General features: G+C 44.3%; 1 pseudogene; it reads right to left on the minus strand.

The window, feature by feature from the left end:
- Window positions 1-3,037: 3,037 nt before the first annotated feature.
- On the minus strand, window positions 3,038-13,498 carry LOC121284704 (annotated as a pseudogene).
- Window positions 13,499-15,546: the final 2,048 nt, after the last annotated feature.

Genomic DNA, 15,546 nt, shown 5'->3' on the forward strand with positions numbered 1-15,546 from the left:
TCCCCTTTCTTGAAGATTGTCACAATCATGGATCATTAATATCATTTGAGACTTCCCCTTCATTACAGATCTGTAGGATGATGGCATGGAGCCGCAATGTTAGTTCCTCTCCCCTGTGTTTAAAGATTTAAAGATTTAAAGCGAGGTTCCCATCATGCCCTGCTGCTTGTTGTTCTTCATTTGTGTGATGACTTTCATCACCAAGCTCATCTCTAACTGAGTGTTGTGGGTTGAGTTGAAGACATTCTCATCGACAGTGAATTCTTGATTGAAAAGGACTTCAACATGCTCCCTCCAATCGGCATTGACAACTTCCCTTTCCTTAATCAGACCACCCCCATTCTTAGGCCTCAGAGGAACTGGCCCTTGAGTACTTGGGCCATAAATGGTCTTTGTGGCAGTGAAGAAGCCATGGATATCATTCATGTCAGTGAGATGTTGAATTTCCTTTGTCATGTTCTTCATGTCATGGGTGCACTTTTGTCTCTCAGCCTTTACTCATTGGTAAGCCAGTTTCTTTTGCTTTGAGTTTGAGGGTAATTCCACCAGGCACAGAAAGCCTAGCACTTTTTAAAAAATATTTGTTCATGAGATATGGGTGCCACTATCCCACATGGGTGGGACCCATACCTAGTCACCATAGTTCAGAGGGCATTTAAGAGTCAACCACTTTGCTGTGGGTCTGGTGTCACATGGATGCCAGACCAGGTAAGGACAGCAGATTTCCTTCCCTAAAGGACATTAGTGAAGCAGATTTTTTTTGTTACAACAATGGTTTCATGGTCATCATTAGACTTTTAATTCCAAATTTTTATTGAATTCAAATTCCACCATCTGCAGTGGCAGGATTCAAACCCTGGTTTGTCCTGGGTCTCTGGGTTATTAGTCCAGTGACAATACCACTATGCCATCGCCTCCCCTCGTGATCAATCAGTTCATTGATATTTTCCTGATCATTTTCATCAAACCAATATTGATGTTTCCTGACAGAAAATCTAATTATTTCTTTGCGGACATTGATGATATTGGCCTTGAGGATATTCCAAGCACTGTGGACTCTTCTTCTGTCTTCTGCCCCTGATTGAAATTTGAAAATTTTTCCCCCAAGGCATTGTTGGAATCGGTCGCTTTCAACTGATCCTTCAGAACTTCGATGTAAATTTTACATGGACATTATCTTGACTATCCAAGTGCCTAAGATGGAGATTTTAGAAAAAACCCAACCCAGCTCCTACTTCGTCCAGAAAAACAAATAAATCGTCCAGCTACATCTTTAAACTACTTTGATGCTGAAAATAGCGGAATCGCCAAGCTTTACGTGATGACAAACAAGTCATCAACCTTCAAGGGCTGTATACCCTTTAGTTTTACTGGACTCTCCCACTCTGTAATCTATCTGTATGAGTCTGAACTTCGTGTGTGTGAATGTCGGAGTATTTTTTTTAATTATTTTACATAGTCCAATAAGAAAAATCCTCTTTTCTTTTGAAAAACTCAAGAAAATCTGTCAGATTGTGACATTTATGATCAAAGAGTACAAACAGTTAAACACTCATTGAATTGGCAAGAACATTCTTTTCAAAAAACTGCTGCGCTCAAACAAGGGGTGGGAAAAGAGGGGGGGCCATTCAATCCCTCCTCACCTGATTGTAACACGCATCTTTGAACCATAGAACTATAGAAAAGTTACAACACAAAAAGAGACCAATCAGACTATTGTATCTGTGCCGTCTGAAAAATGAAAAAGAAAAAACTAGTTGCCCATTTTAATCCCACCTTCCAGCATCCGGTCTGTAGCCTTGCAGATTACAGCACTTCAGGTGCAGAACCAGGTACCTTTTAAATGAGTTGAGGGTTTCTGCCTCCACCACCAAACCAGACAGTGAATTCCAAACACCCACCACCCTCTGGGTGAAGAAGTTTTTCCTCATGTCCTCCCTGATCCTTCTACCAATCACCTTAAATCTGTGTCCCCTGGTAATTCACACCTCCTCTAAGGGAAACAGAACATCCTTGTCTATTCTATCAAGGCCCCTTATAATCTTGTACGGTTCAATCAGGTCACTCACGGCCTCCTCAGTTCCAAGGAAAACAACACCAGTCTATCCAATCTTTCCTCATAGCTGCTTTTTTCAAGACCTGGCAACATTTCTGTAAATCTCCTCTGTACTCTGTCCAGAGTAATTATGTCCTTCCTGTAATGTGGTGACCAGAACTATGCACAACATTCTAGCTGTGGCCTAACCAGCATTTTAAACAGTTCCATCGTTATATTCCTGCTTTTCTATTCTACACCTTGTCCAATAAAAGAAAGCACTCCATATGCTTTCTTTACCACCTTGTCCATCTGTCCTGCCACCTACAGGGACCTGTGGACATGCAAACCAAGATCTCTCACTTCCTCTAACCCTTCCTTATTAGAAAGTGGGATGCCCTCAGGGGTCTGCTGCACTATCTGCCTTTTTTTCTTGTCTGTCTGATGGCCACCCAGTCCTTCTCTGCCTGCTCTTTCATAGGCTGCTGGGTGACCACCTTCTATCCAAGTAGCTCTCATACTCGTGAATGCGCCTCAGTGACACCAGCTGCTCCTTGAGTTCCGAGATACGATGCTCGAGTTTTTCCATTTGATGGCATTTTCTGCACATCTAGTTGTTCATGACATGGGTAGTGTCCTGGAGTCCCCAGATATGGCACCATCTTCTTACTTTGCCATAGTACCTGCACTAATGGCTCAATGGCAACCAATTTTGCAGCCTTAGTCTTTTTTTCCAAGGTAAATTTTGTCACTCTAGGCTAAGGTCTCTTAAAAAAATGTGAAAATTTATTCCTGTTACATTTTTGTGTCTTTGCCCTAACACCACCTAAGAGAAGAGCACAGTGCCTCCAACTCGCATATGTAATAAAATTTCATTAAATTATCAGCTTCTTAATCTTGTCAGTACTCAACCTTATAAAAGGTATTAAACAATGGGAAAGAGTATAAGTATATATTTTTTTCATATGAACTTACAATGAAACAAGTATGTCTCCTTGTTTTTTAGAAATCTATGATATCGCGGAAGGAGCCAACAGTTGAGTTGTAACTGCCCCAGTCACCGTATCTCCTGTATTAACCAGGTCTAATGAAGTACTGCTGGCCTCTGTAGTTGGGATGTTCATAGAAGATCCAGTAACCGTCCATCACATGGCAGGAATGAATGTCACGGTAACGGAAACCATTTTAAACGGATGGACAGTCATCCATGAATTCCATCATCTGTCCTCCAAAGTCAGGTCTCTCATAAATCCTCATTCTGTAGGAGCCTCCTCTGGGCTGTGTTAATAAAAAAGAAATGGAAATTGTTGATTTAATGTACAACGTACTAACAGAGCCAAGAAATTGAAACCATCAGAGGAATTTTGAATGTTCCACGGGAGTGTATGTGGATCAGGCACCTTATATACAAACTGTCCCATTTTAATTTCCATTGGGATCAGTGCCCAACTCCCAGCATCAGCTTTACCACCCTGCCGTAAATTGAAGACTAACACCACACCCCACCCCCATCTATTGTGTTTCTTCCAATTGTCAACTGTACCTGCGACAACTGTAAGAATTCATTGTAAATTTAAATGCTACCATGAATTGGAAAAGGACACATTTAAGCATTCAGATTGATACAAATACTGGTGCTGATGATGTGATTCCAAAGTGCTGGGAAATCAGGAGCCTGAATGATGTGTATGATCCTCATCAGGCACTGCATGTGCGTAAAGCTGACCTTGCCAAATAACTCAAGGCCAGTTTTAAATATCAGTGCAACACTCCATGTTGTGTTTGGAGAGCACGAGAATCGGGGGCAGGAATCAAAAAGTTTATTTTGCTACTGAGTGTTGTATGATGTTATATGTGCCTGTATGCCATTGTAATGTAAAGGTGCTTGGCAGTGCAAGGATTAACATGTGACTGGAGGATAGGCCCACTCACGGTATGATGTGTAGAGACACATGGCAATAGACTGAGAGAACAGACTAGAAAAACACCCCTGAAGCAGCCTACCAGCATGGCTGCAGCACCATGCATGACATTAACTGAAATCTGTGCATAGTTCAAGATCAACAATAAATGGTTCATGATTAAACATACAAGTCTCAAGATATTATCACTGAGACATCTAATGAACCTAACACACAGCACTGAACAGTTGCTGAAATAGCTAGAATAAAACAAAGAGACAGAAGAGCTTTGTTTAATCAAAGTGTTTTAGTGGCAATCCTGTAGGAGCTCCTGCAACAAAGGGTGGTCTTTTGTGGAAGGCCATCCCCCAGGAAAAAATACCAGCAGAACTGTGTAACTGGAAGTGATGGGCAGGGCCAGTGCTGTGTCAGCTGTCCACAAAACCTGGGAGCAGCTTGGGAAGAAATCTGCTGACCTCAGTAAAGTTGCGTGGTTGGGAGCATAAAAGACTCATGGACAGATTAAGTGAATGGGCAAAGGTATGGCAGTTAAAGCATGAGGCCATTTGTTATGGATTCAAGCAAGATATTTTGGAAAATGTTCTTAATAATAATGAACTAGGAACTGTGGAGAAGCACCTGGGTGTCCATGTGCATAATTCACCAAAAGATGGTGCATAAGCTGTAAATTAATCAAAAAGGCTCATGGTGTCCTTTATCTCAAGGAGGTTGTGATTCAAAGGTCAGGAAGTTATGCTTTAGCTATACAGAGTTTTAATCAGACCCCATCTGGAATATTGGCATCAAACCTCAGGAAGGATATACTGGATTTGGAGAGGATATTCCACTTTGGTTTCAGGGCTTACAGGATTAAATTATATAGACAAGTTGGCATAAAGTTGGCTGATTCATTAGTGTATGGTAGTGCTACTGAACTAATAATCCAAAGGCCTAGATTAATAATCCAAAACATTTTTTATTATTCATTCATGGGATGTGGGCTTCGCTGGCTGGGCCAGCATTTATTGCCCATTCCTAGTTGCCCTTGAGAAGATGGTGGCGAGCTGCTTTCTTGAACTGCTGCAGTCCAAATGGTGTAGGTACACCCACAGTGTTGTTAGGAAGGGAGTTCCAGGATTTTGACTCAGTGACAATGAAGGAACAGCGATATATTTCCAAGTCAGGATGTTGAGTGACTTGGAGGGGAACTTCCAGGTGGTGCTGTTCCAATCTATCTGCTGCCCTTGTGCTTCTAGATGGTAGTAGTTGTGGATTTGGAAGGTGTTGTCTAAGAAGCCTTGGATTCAAATCCCACCAATACAGTTTGAGAATTAGAATTCGTTTTTAAAATCTGGATACAAAATACTAGAATCAGTTAATGACCATAAAACTTTTGGATAGTTGTAAAAATACACTACTGTCTTTCAGAAAGGAAACCTGTAGTTCTTACTCAGTCTAGCCTATGTGGGACTCCAATCCCACACCAACATGATTGACTTTTTACTGCCCTCTCAAGTGAGCAAGTAGCCATTTAGTTATACCAAACTGCTGCATACTTACACCACACTATTAAGGTGAATATATTTGTTCAAAATAGAACTTCTGTGTATCTGCAAAATTCATTTTGGATTGTATAGAATATTGGAAATTTCAGAAATGAACTTACATTGATGAAAGCCAGTGGGCAATGGTGGAAATGTTCTGGGTGGCAAGGATAGTGGATATTCATGACATGGTTTGGTACCAATGGTCACAGACCAACTGCAGAATGCTGGAGTGAAACTCCTTTCCACTCAGGGGAGAGGAGAGGCATTGACAGTAGAGGTCCATGTGGCTACTTGCACTTGGGGAAGTCTATGGATTGTTCTTGTTGCTGGGTGTTTCCATGGGGAAATAGTATATTGAGTCATGTGGCAAATAAGGTAGCTTTGAACAGCATGATGCAACTGTACACTGCATGCTCTTTGGCAAAATCAGGAACATACCAGTTCAAGACACTTGTTACATAGATTCTCCTCCATCTCGGAATAGAAACCCACCCTGTACATAATTAAAAACATTATCCTTATTTCTATTTCTTATTTTTAAACTGGACTTTTCTGCTGAACAAAGACAATTAAGATGGTTGCCCCTCTGCCTGGAAATTATCCCCAGCGATCTCCAGAACAAAAGAATTCTCTTCTCAGCTTCGGGAATGTCACCTTGTCACTAAAGGTGCTTCTAATCGACCACCTGGGACTGTACAGACTAATTTCAAAGGGAGCTACAGGAATGCCATTTGTATTTGATAATCAAAACTTACTAACAGAGTCCATGGGTCTGCTGTGTCAATGGTTTCCCAAAGACTAGAACCTCAACATGAATGGCACCCCTTTCAACCCATAATGGCTGAGACATTATCAGTCCTGAAAACAAAGTCAAGTTCCAGAAACTGGATAAACATCCTTTGTTGAACTCACTGTGGAGAAGGAAGATCACATGACCTAAGACTTTGGCCTTTTGAGCAGGTTAATATTACCTTTCTGAGTTGTGCAGCCAGTCTGCTGTTTATCATCCAGCTGAAGCAAGTTCTGACCACATTGGATCACTGGCACATCTGACCTGACTCTACTGGAAGATTTTGTGTCATTGCCTACAGAACCGATGCAACCTCTGCATGCCTACTTCATCTTGTGTCATCTATGCCACCTGAAAAAGTGAATCTTATGATACTGGTCTCCAGCGAGCCAACCATGGAATGTCTACATGAAAGACTTCCACATTGGACTTTGACCTTGGGACTCTGGAGCTCACGTGAACCAATATTCCTTTTTCTCCATGGTCCTTGTACTGTAAAACCTCATTTTCTCTATTGCTCCCTTTATTGTGTGATGTTGCTAACACTCCTTTTCAGGGGTTTGAATGTGTACAATAAACTAACCTGCTGAGTTAATCCTAACTCGAGTTTGCTATGGGATTATTAGTAAAATTGGATCACAAAAAATTGAGGGGTGGGAAATTACGCCACTGCTTATTCTAAAAGAAAACAAATTCAAAATACCTTCTGTTTGTAGACAGGTGATAAGAGGAAAACAGCGCTGTTTGAACTGACCCCCACCTGTCCGTAACAATAGCCACTGATAGAACTTCCTGTATATTGCTTCTTTGTATCTAATAGCTACATTGTAAAAGTACCTTCAGTTTGAATCAAAGAATTACAACATATAGAGTTAGTAATTGAGCTAGCATGAGGCCACTTTAAGAGGGAGAAAGGAAATGAGTCTCCCTTCCAACAGCCATCTAAAATGAGCATTCAGCACCTGGCATATTTTTCAGATATTCCAGGCATGTCATGGGACACTGCTCTGCTTCACATAAATTTTGGAGATTGATTGAACCCTGCATGCAAGATACATATAGGTTGTTTGTTTTTCAGTCCTCCTGGGTACATTATTATGCTTAGCGCACATAAAGTGCTGAGGAACCTTCATCAACCAATGCTGAGGATACTGATGCACACAGTACAGTGGAATGATGTCATCAAACATTGCACTATCGGTCTTTGCCCACTGTTTCATTTCCACCACATTATACTTAGCTATTTAAAGTGCAGTCATTCCTACGATCTCTAGGAGTTTACGTAAGCATACATGTGACATAACCTGATGCAGTCATTGGATCCCATCCAGTGCTGGTAGTCAGGATATTCATCCAATATCAGAACATACTTGTATCACATGTAATTGGGCCTCTCATACGCTACCCAGCAGCCACTCTCAACACAAATAGAGTTGCAATGATTGAAGTATGACCGCAACTCAGCACAGTCACCAATGCACTCTTAGTGCCGATCCTGAAAGTTTCTTTCATCATAGAAGATAATCTGAAACCAAAAATATGGATAAGTGATCCCATTGTATGAGACAGCAGGTTTTTAAAAATGTATTCATTCACTGGATGTGGATGTCGCTGGCAGGGTCCACATTTATTGCACATGCCTAATTCCTTGAGAAGGTAGTGGTGGACTGCCTTCTTGAGCTGATACAGTTTATGTGGTGTTTGCAAGGGGGTCAAGATGGTGTGTAGCTCAGAGGGAAACCTGGAGGTGGTTGTGTTTCACGTACTTGCTGCCCTTGTCTCTTGGCTATGTTATAGGTCGTAGGCTTGGGTGGTGCCATCAAAGAAGCCATGATGAGTTGTTGCAGTGCATCTCTTAGATGGTACACACTGTCTGCAGACACTGTGCGTCAGTGGTGGAGGAAGTGAATGTTTATGGTGGTGGATGGGATGCCAATCAAGTGGGCTTTTGTGAAGCATTTTGAATGTTATTTGAGCCGCACTTCTCCAGGCAAATGGAGAGTATTCCATCACACCCCTGACTTGTGTCTTATAATTGGTGGACAGGCTTTGGGTCAACAGAAGGTGAATCACTCACTGCAGATTTCCCAACCTCTGACCTGGTCTTGTAGCCATAGGATTTATGTGGCTGGTCTAGCAATGTTTCTGGTCCATGGTGGCCCCCAGGATGTTGATGGTGGGGGATTCAACAATGATAATGCCATTGAGTTGATTAGACTCGCTTGGTAGAGAAGGTCACTGGCTGATATTTGTGTGGCACGAATGTTACCTGCCACTTCAGGATTCAGTCAGCCACATAAGTAGTTGTACTACGGAGCCACACTTTGTGGTGGACATTGAAGTCCCCTAGATAAAAGCATAAGCACAAAGGAAATAGGAGCAGGAGTAGGCCTCATGGGCCTCGAGCCTGCTCCACCATTAAGAGATCATGGCTGATCTCAACCTCAGCATCACAGAAATGTGAGATGATACATTTTGGTAGGAAGAACATGGAGAGGCAGTAAAAAACAAAGGGTACTACTGTAAAAGGGGCACAGGAACAGAGAGACCTGGGTGTATATGTGCGTAAGTCATTTAAGGTTGCAGGACACGCTGAGAGAGCGATTAAAAAAGCATACAGTATTCTAGACTTTGTTAAAAGGGGCATAGAGTACAAGAGCAAGGAGGTTATGCTGACTAGTTGGGCCTCGGCTAGAGTATTACATCCAGTTCTGAGCACTGCCTTTTAGGAAGGATGTGAAGGCATTGGAGAGAGTGCAGAAGAAGTTTGTGAGAATGGTTCAAGTGATGAGAAACTTGAGTTATGATGATAGATTGGAGAGGTTGGGACTCTTGTCCTGGGAGAATAGAAGGCTGAGAAAAGATTTGAAAGAAGTATTCAAAATACCTGGACAGACTAAACAGGGGGAAACTGTTCCCAATTGTGAAAGGATCGAGAACAAGTGGGCACTGATATAAAATAATTGGCAAATGAAGCAAAATCGATATGAGAAAAACCTTTTTCACACAGCAAGTGGTTAGGGTCTGGAACGCATAGCCTGAGAGTGTGGTGGAGGCAGGTTCAATTAAGGTATTCATGAAGGAATGAGATGATTATTTAAAAAAAAAACACAATCTGCAGGGCTACAAGGTGAAGGCAGGAGAATGGCAGTAGGTGAGGTGTTTATTCGGAGACCCAGTTAAGACATGATGAGCTGAATGGTCTCTTTCTGTGCTGTAACAATTCCGTGATTCTATGATTCACTTTCCAGCCCAATTCCAATATCCCTTTATTTCCAGGAGTCCAAAAATCCATTGATCTCATCCTTAAATATACTCAGATATTGAGGATATACAGCCCAAATTCCTAAGGTTCCCAATCCAAAGTGAATTCTGTGTCCTTGCTAACTTCATTGCTACTTTCAAGTGGTCTTCAAAAGGGATGAATACTGATTCACCAGTGAAGGGAGGGAGGCTGATGGTAATCAGCAAGAGGTTTACTTATCCATGTTAGTCCTGGTCTTGTAAAAATTCATGGGCCCATAACTTCTGATCTCCGAGGCGTCATGGTCAGGGCTACACCAAAGATGCCCCACTCCCACTAACTGCCCTGGAACTCCTCATTGAGCAATTACCCTGCACTGGGAACCATCAAATGCTCCGAATTAAATCACAAACTTCGGATGATTCCAACTTTCTTACAGTAATAGTTACCCAGAAAAAGTTAACAGAATTAAAACCACTTCTAACCCCTGGGTAACTATAGTGCTGATTCCCCCCACCTCATGTGACTACCCCCACCGACCTGACATCCCCCCCCTCTGACAGGAAACCCCAGCTATCCCTGACCTGCCCCCAACTAGACTCCCCATGCCCAACCACCCCCACCCCCCAAATACACCCCTCCCGCCAGACTGCCCTCCCCAACCCCGACTACCCTCGCCACCCCGCGACTAATATTCCCACACCTTCCAATTACACCCCCACCCCTCGACTACCCCCAACCCTCAAGTACCGTCACCCACCGCCCACCCCTGACCATCCAACCTCCCCACTCAACAACCCCTACTGGCTACTGACCACACCCCCTATTGACCACCACAACCACCACTGACAACCTCTCTGACTCTTATACCAACGTGATCCTACCCACTTACTGAATACGCTTACCTTCTACCTGGCTTCTCAAAAATGGCTGGACCTTTAAACCTATCTCCTTTATGGCAGCTAGTGCCATGCAAAAGGGAGCATGTCTTTGACTCAGCTGCCCTCGACACAAGGCCTCAGGAACCCATTGCGCTGCACCTTTCTCACCCAGCCTGAGTCGGAAGGTCGGGTGAGAAATGTACGGCTGCGCTTCAGGGTCAGTAACTAGGAGCGACGCGGCAATCCAATGGTGATTGCCACTCCTTGGAAGTTATGGCCCATGTTTCCAGAGTCAATGTTGAGGATTCCCAGAGCCATTCTGTATCCCACTGTGCATCCATCTCTGGTGGATCTGTCTTAATGTTGGGACAAGACATACCTAGGATGGTGATGAACGAGTCTGGGGCATTGACTGTAAAATATGATTCCATGTGTTCTGTGTCAAGCTGTTGCTTGACTAGTCTGTGAGTCAGCTCTCCCCATTTTGACACAAGTCCCAAGTCCCCAGATATTAATAAGGAGCTCTCCCTCTGGATTCTTACCTTCTCTCAATCTTTTCATTGAGAACTGTCGGCGCGACATTAGTCGTCTCAATTTCTCTGCTCCTCTCACCCAATCTAATCTCTCTCTCTCTGAACTTACTGCACTCCATTCTCTCAGGTCCAACCCTGACATTGTCATCAAACCCACTGACAAGGGTGGTGCTGTTGTTGTCTGGCGCACTGACCTCTACCTCGCGGAGGCTGAGCGTAAGCTCGCAGACACTTCCTCCTACCTCTCCCTGGACCATGACCCCACCACTGAACATCAAGCCATTATTTCCAGGACTGTCACTGACCTCATCTTCTCTGGGGATCTTCCTCCCACAGCTTCCAACCTGATAGTCGCCCAACCTCGGACGGCCCGCTTCTATCTCCCACCCAAAACCCACAAACAGGACTGCCCCGGTAGACCGATCGTCTCAGCTTGCTTCTGCCCCACAGAACTCATTTCTCGTTATCTTGACTCCCTTCTCTCTCCCCTTGTCCAGTCCCTTCCCACCTACATCCGTGATTCCTCTGACACCTTACGTCATATCAACAATTTCCAGTTCCCTAGCCCCAACCGCTTCCTCTTCACCATGGAAGTCCAATCCCTCTACACCTCCATCCCCCACCAGGATGGTCTGAGGGCCCTTAGCTTCTTCCTCGAACAGAGGCCCGAACAATCCCCATTCACCACTACTCTCCTCCGTCTGGCTGAACTTGTTCTCACACTGAACAATTTCTCCTTCAACTCCTCTCACTTCCTCCAAATAAAAGGTGTGGCTATGGGTACCCGCATGGGCCCCAGCTATGCCTGTCTCTTTATGGGGTATGTGGAACATTCCTTGCTGCAGTCCTACTCCGGCTCCCTTCCACAACTCTTTCTCTGGTACATCGATGATTACTTCGGTGCTGCTTCATGCTCTCATCGGGACTTGGAAAAATTTATTAATTTTGCTTCCAACCTCCACCCCTCCATCATTTTCACGTGGTCCATCTCTGACACTTCCCTTCCCTTCCTTGACATCTCTGTCTCAATCTCTGGTGATAGACTGTCCACCAATATCCATTACAAACCCACCGACTCCCACAGCTACCTCGACTACAGCTCCTCACACCCCGCTTCCTGTAAGGACTCCATTCCATTCTCTCAGTTCCTTCGCCTCCGTCGCATCTGTCCCGATGATGCTACCTTCAAAAACAGTTCCTCTGACATGTCCTCCTTCTTCCTTAACCGAGGTTTTCCACCCACGGTCGTTGACAGGGCCCTCAACCGTGTCCGGCCCATCTCCCGCGCATCTGCCCTCACACCTTCTCCTCCCTCCCAGAAACATGATAGGGTCCCCCTTGTCCTCACTTATCACCCCACCAGCCTCCGCATTCAAAGGATCATCCCCCGCCATTTCTGCCAACTGCAGCATGATGCCACCACCAAACACATCTTCCCTTCACCCCCCCTATCGGCATTCCGTAGGGATCGCTCCCTCCGGGACACCCTGGTCCACTCCTCCATCACCCCCTACTCCTCAACCCCCTCCTATGGCACCACCCTATGCCCACGCAAAAGATGCAACACCTGCCCCTTCACTTCCTCTCTCCTCACCGTCCAAGGGCCCAAACACTCCTTTCAAGTGAAGCAGCATTTCACTTGCATTTCCCCCAACTTAGCCTACTGCATTCGTTGCTCCCAATGTGGTCTCCTCTACATTGGAGAGACCAAACGTAAACTGGGCGATCGCTTTGCAGAACACCTGCGGTCTGTCCGCAAGAATGACCCAAACCTCCCTGTCGCTTGCCATTTTAACACTCCACCCTGCTCTCTTGCCCACATGTCTGTCCTTGGCTTGCTGCATTGTTCCAGTGAAGCCCAACGCAAACTGGAGGATCAACACCTCATCTTCCGACTAGGCACTTTACAGCCTTCCGGACTGAATATTGAATTCAACAACTTTAGGTCTTGGGCTCCCTCCTCCATCCCCACCCCCTTTCTGTTTCCCCTTTCCTTTTGTTTTTTTCCAATAAATTATATAGATTTTTCTTTTCCCACCTATTTCCATTATTTTTAAATATTTTTAAATCTTTTATGCTCTCCCCACCCCCACTAGAGCTATACCTTGAGTGCCCTACCATCCATTCTTAATTAGCACATTCGTTTAGATAATATCACCAACTTTAACACCTATGTGTTCTTTTGTTCTGTTGTTTGTGACATCTTTTGATGATCTGCTTCTACCACTGCTTGTTTGTCCCTACAACCACACCAACCCCCTCCACTTCTCTCTCTCTGTCTCTCTCCCCCCCCAACACACACCTTAAACCAGCTTATATTTCAACTCTTTCTTGGACTCGAACTCAAGTTCTGTCGAAGGGTCATGAGGACTCGAAACGTCAACTCTTTTCTTCTCTGTCGATGCCGCAGACCTGCTGAGTTTTTCCAGGTAATTCTGTTTTTGTTATTAATAAGGAGGACTTTGCTGTGTCAGCTGAGCAGGATGTGCCTTTGTCATGTCCGAATTCACTGCATAGATCTGCAGGTCAGGAGCAAAGGTTTGGAAAATAAGACGTACCTTTCCCATTTTGTAGCTGCTCATTGCAAATGATGCCACATTTTGCAGTATCTCTTCTTTTTATATACTTGCTGGGCCTGTGATTTAGTGCAAAGCCTTTGGCATGGTGATGACAAAACAGAATTCACCTTAAAACAGATATGACAGCTTTCAAATTGTTAACCTTCTTTTTGCCATTGTCTTCTTCAAGCACAATGGAGCTGCTCAGTGGAGGAGTTACCATATTCCATCTAATGTTGTCGATAATTTCGTATATAACCTGTAGTGGCGAAAGCCTTTCATTTTTGTCAGTGAGACAGCAGAGATCAAAGAAAAACAGTACTAAAATTATGAATAATGCAATTCAGAAGCCCACTTTTTAAAATCTTTTTAAAATTCTGTCTTCTCCCAAAGCTGGGGAACAGGTCCATGGGCATTAGGTGCTCTCCGACACCTTGTTGACGTAAGATATCTGAACTTGCCCAAGGTGTCAATATTGAACATGATGCCCACCACAAGTGAACAATGTCAAGCAGTCATTGGAGGGGAGCTGGAATTCTGGATGGGTTTTCCACTTTCACTTGGGCCAAAGATAATGATCCTAGTTTCTTGCCAGTTGAGACCAGTTACCCCAGCATTGATCAGAGATCTGGCATCTTTTTGTATTAAGTGGCTCATTCTTATGTGGGGTATTGGATTTACCAATCAAGTAATTGAGCAGTTAATGTTTACTTATTGCAGAAAATAGTCATGTGGATTTTGTACACTCTAAAAACATTAATGGAACCAGAGATGCTGGAGCGGGGGAAATCATGATTACCCCAATCAGTTTCATTTACAGGATGTGGGCTTTGCTGGCTAAGCCAGCATATATTTCTCATCCCTAATTGCCCTTGAGAAGGTGATGGTGAGCTGCCTTTTTGAACCGCTGCAGTCCATGTGGTGTAAGTACACCCACAGTGCTGTTAGAGAAGGAGTTCCAGGATTTTGACCCAGCAACAGTGAAGGAACGGTGATATATTTCCAAGTCAGGATGGTGAGTGGCTTGGAGGGGAACTTCCAGGTGGTGGTGTTCCCATGTGTCTGTTGCCCTTGTCCTTCTAGATGGTAGTGGTTGTGGGTTTGGAAGGTGTTGCCTAAGGACCCTTGGTGAATTCCTGTAATGCGTCTTGTAGATGGTACACACTGCTGCTATTGTATGTCAGTGGTGGAGGGAGTGAATGTTTGTGGAAAGGGTGCCAATCAAGTGTGCTGCTTTGTCCTGGATGGTGTCAAGCTTCTTGGGTGTTGTGGGAACTGCACTCATCCAGGCAAATGGGGAGTATTCCATCATACTCCTGATTTGTGCCTTGTAGATGGTAGACATGCTTTGGGGAGTCAGGAAGTGTTAGTTGTCGCAGGATTCCTAACCTCTGATCTGCCCTGGTAGCCACGGTATTTATATGGCTAGTCCAGTTCTGTTTCATTGCCTGGCATTTGTGTTGCATGAATATTACTTGCCACTTGTCAGCCCAAGCCTGGATATTGTCAGGTCTTGCTGCATTTGGACATGGACTGCTTCAGTATCTGTGGAGTCACCAATGGTGCTGGACATTGTGCAATCATCAGTGAGCATCCCTACTTCAGACCTTACGATGGAAGGAAGGTCATTGATGAAGCAGCTGAAGATGGTTGGGCCCAGAACGCTAACCTGAGGAACTCCTGCAGTGATGTCCTGGAACTGAGATGATTGACATCTAACAACCACAACCATCTGCCTTTGTGCTAGGTATGACTCCAACCAGTGGAGAGCTTTCCCTCTGATTCCCATTGACTCCAGTTTTGCTGGGGTTCCTTGATGCCACACTCATCAAAGGCAGTCACTCTCACTTCACCTTAGGAGCTCAGCTCTTTTGTCCATATTTGAACCAAGACTGCAATGAGGTCAGTAGCTGAGTGACCTAGTGGAACCCAAACTGAGCATCAGTGAGCAGGTTATTGCTAAGCAAGTGCTGCTGATAACACTGTTGACGACCCCTTCCATCACTTTACTGATGATCAAGAGTAGACGATGGGGCGGTAATTGGCCGTGTTGGCTT

Source organism: Carcharodon carcharias, chromosome 12 (assembly GCF_017639515.1).
Source record: "Carcharodon carcharias isolate sCarCar2 chromosome 12, sCarCar2.pri, whole genome shotgun sequence".
In the NCBI taxonomy this organism is placed as follows: domain Eukaryota; kingdom Metazoa; phylum Chordata; class Chondrichthyes; order Lamniformes; family Lamnidae; genus Carcharodon; species Carcharodon carcharias.